Below are 4,327 nucleotides of genomic sequence, written 5' to 3'. Positions count from 1 at the left end.
AGACTGTTTTGTTATTGTTTAAAACAATTATTTATGATTTAAACCCAAGTAGAATGTATACACTAAGACGTTTGCCTACGTAGAGTTAAACGGGTGTTAAAAGTAGTTATCCTAATCGCAAACTTTTTGATTTAAAAAAATACTATTTCTTATTCATTTTAATCTACATTTTATGGTCAATATCTTTTTAAATATAATATTATTACATTTACTCCATTTAAACTAAGAATATTTTGCGGAAAACCATATACGTAAAGTATATTACTTTCTCTAGGAATCACCTGGGCTCAAACATACACACATTCAGTTCAAGAAATTAACTTCTCCCGACTACATTATCCATCAGCTTAACTTTTCAATTTGCTTCTAAAACATTATTTTCATTATATGTCAATATTTATTTATCGTGTTTAGGATTTATTCGTATATTTATCAACTTTTAATATAGGTTTAGTGATTTTAATTTACTGTTTTGCTGAGACGTACCACTGTACCTAAGAAAATTGTATAATACACACAAATCTCATCAAAACAGATGGGCACTAATTTGATTGCCTTAATTCCCTTAAAATAATGAATATTATATTTAATTTTGTTTAAAATATATATATATATATATGTTTTTAGGATAAGAATAACAAAATTTTTGTTGATAGGATTATTTTAAAATAAGGATTTCTTAATGTTTTTATATTTATACACGTATTTTTAGCATATTAATTGATATTAAGGAGAGGCAAATTAATGGAATGGATAAAGAAAAGAAACATAATCTGTTTCATATCATCATTCAACACTTTATCATGTAATTAAATAGGATTTAATTGTGGGGTTTTATACATACATAAAATAAAATTGCACAAATATAAGGCAACGAGCACAACCACACAACGGGGGTATTTTTGATACTACAGCGAATTCTAAAACCTAGTTTACATTAAAATTTTGTTGAATAATATTTTTTATTTTTTTACATTTCATAAATTTTAAAATACAAATGTATTCGATTTCTTCATTCATTGCTTGATGTCTCTTGTCAGATAGAGCGGAGCATCTATTGATGAGAGGGCCTGCACTTTGCCATTCTTCCATACAGACATTGAACGTTGAGCTTATGACACATGCTTCGGTGGGTCAGAAAAGGGCCATGTAGTGTTTAGGCTTGTACAATGAGTCTCAATTTTTCTCTTCCAAGCTTGATACACTTCGACTTCGGCTTATTAAGCATTTTATGTGTACGTTTCATGCCTTGATCTTTTTTACATCGGTGACACCAATATTGAAAGAAGATCTTTATGTAGCTTGGAGGCGTCCCAATAGTAAACTGGTTTTGGCTCTCAGTACCCCTCTTCGCAAGATAGTCTGCAAATTTAATTCGTATAATATGAGAACCCGGTTGACTAACTGCGTTATAAAAGGGATATTCACCCTCTCTTTATCTATCTACAACGACTGAAAAGATGTTTTTATTTTGATAGAAAATGAGGAAGAAAGAAAAGTTAGTCATTTTATTTTTTCTTCTTTTTTTGGCCAATGTTTCTGAAGCTGATAAGATTTCCTTTCAATTACGTCTCCTTTTTTTGTGAGCATTTTTGGATTTATTGAAAAAATGTCAATATCTATCTTATATTTAAAAGAAAAGAAAGCAGTAAAAAAAAAAAAAAGACAGAACGTTCCCCCCTCCAATTCTTTCTCAAAAAAAAAAAATATGATTGAAGGAGATATAGCAAAAAAAAAGAAAAGAAATGGAGACAAAGTTGATACAGGGCCATCAAAATATTATCACACACTATATATTCATCTGAACATAACAGTAAATCTCATGTCCAATCCATACGTTAAATTTATGAAGAGTAATAATCTTTTATCAGAGGTCTCTATAAGCTTACACATAATTTTTTTAAAATAAAATTTTAATATCATCTTTCATTTGATAATCAAAGAAACCAATGAAGTGCATTTACAAATATAACATATCCATGTGACGCCATCATCTTTGCTGTCGGCCATGTTGAGGGAGCCATGATCAATCAAGTTTGTATCAAAAAGAAATTATTTTTCTTTAAGATTGAAACAAAATGATTAATTGTACACTCGTAAATGAACAATATGGGTAATTTTTTTTGTCTATCAACAAATATAGAAATTTATTCATGAAACTTTCGAAAGTGTTCATTGACCTACTAAATAATACCCATATTTTCACGTAATATCAACTGGTAGAGGAAGTCTTCAGGTCTAAGGTTCAAGGTCATGGTGGAAGCCAAGGCTATACAGTTTCATTGTCTAAATACTTATACTTTTTGTTAATCTTGTTATAGGTGAGCTGTGGAAAATTTGTTTAGAATTCCAGGGAACACACTGTACATCTATTTCTACCGGCAAGCTGTTTTTATTAATAATGGGAGTACCTTACATTGGTTGAAATTATTTTTAAAACTATAACACAAATTTAACTATCCACATTCATCGTGTCGTCAAATTGAAATAAAAAAAAAATTAAAAAAAAAAAATTTAAGGATGGATTTAAAATTTATAATTACTTCTCAGATAGTTCACCCATGTTTTTAAAAAAAATAGTTCTACAAATATTTTTTTGCAAACACAAATACTAAAGGACTTTCTTTTTACGTAATATTTTTGGTCAATTATTTTACGTTAAGATCATTAACATTTGAGCATTTGACAGTTAACGGTCATAGAGAAAAACAGGGTGTGAACAAATCTTAGCCAATAACTTGAAATGTTGGGACTTATTAAACTCAAATTCACAGTAAACTAAAGTTCCTTAAAATTAATGGAAAGATTGAAAACTGTTATGGTTTCTGATGCTTAAAAAAGTCTTCTCTGGAAAGGATGTTCATTATTGTAGTTATTTCTAAAACATTATAATTAATATTGTCTGTGAATCTTTAAACTATTTTTCGAAAAATTTAATAAATAAAAAAATATATATATATATAAATCATGCAAACGCCCCTGTTGTATATTCAAATTTAATGGTTTATTCAATATAATAACTATTACATTTGCAAGGATCCGATTCTACTCCCCACTGCAAATTCAGTTGGTAGTAATTAAATTAATCTTTATTCCAAAAATAATTGTATTTTATGAATTGTCCACAGCTTAACAAGTGAAAAGAATTTGAAAATTGACAACTAAAATTATAATTCATTGCATATTTTTATATAAGTGCGATAACTCCATCTCTACTCATTTCGTTTCCTCATCAATCTACTACAAAATTAATGGCAAAAATTTAGACACTTCATAGTTATTTTCAATATCTTTTATTTATAGATTTTACTTTTCTTTAATATCAAGTCTTAATGACATTTTTAGAGATGTGTCCATTTGATTCAATAAATATATAAACTAAATCTCTCCCATCCCCAAAGAGGACATCCTTTCGGTGTATTATGCCATCTATGACGTCAATGGGTATTGTCCTCCTATCCGTGTCGTAAACGTTAATTGGGCAAATTCAAATTGCTCTTGTTATTGTGTAAACAATCTCAACAATTACAGATTAATAATTACACAGTTGGGAAGGATTTGTCCAGAATTGGCTAACTACCAATTTATTTTGGGCCTTTTTATGTTGTAACAAACGACCAGCTTGAATAATTTATATACTCTTCACTTACAATAATATCTGCTGATAAGTGTATTGAAGCATTTTATTCAAACTTTTTCAGCCCATCGTTGATGAATATTCCTCTGTTCAAGTTTTATTATTAAGGCCATATGAGAGTTCGAGCATGTTTCACCGTTCTTCTGTCTATTATATATTATTTTGCCAAGGTTAACAACGAAAAAAAACGAACAGGAGTTGTAAGCTTTAAACAAACAAAGTTTAAAGATATAACTAATGTAGTCAAACGAAAGTAATTTATTATTGTTACATCTATAAAATCCCAATGATACAAATTATCTCTAACGTTACGTCAATATAGCAAGGTTAAGGGGGTAAATCTCAAGGATATGCATATCTACCAGAGTAAGGATGTGGTATGTATATATGTATTTATTATCAAATAAGCGTTTGCCGACTTTTAATTTATTTTCTTGGTATGTTTTAGTTCATTTTTGTCTCTCTCTCTTTTCTTCTTTCAATATTATTTTTTTCTTTTTTTTGTAAGTAACTTAATTTTATAAGACATTTTATTTACTAGACAATGAAAGTTTCAATTTTCTTAAGTAAGAGTGGCTTTTATTCCCTATTTTTTTTTTTTTTTTTTTTTTTTTGCTTTTTCAACGTTGAAATCCCCCTCTATTATTTATTTTCTTTTACCATCATCCCCTCTTCTCTCTCTCTTAAAAC

Source organism: Lepeophtheirus salmonis, chromosome 4 (assembly GCF_016086655.4).
Source record: "Lepeophtheirus salmonis chromosome 4, UVic_Lsal_1.4, whole genome shotgun sequence".
NCBI lineage: Eukaryota > Metazoa > Arthropoda > Copepoda > Siphonostomatoida > Caligidae > Lepeophtheirus > Lepeophtheirus salmonis.
Note: the sequence above shows the minus strand (reverse complement) of the source record.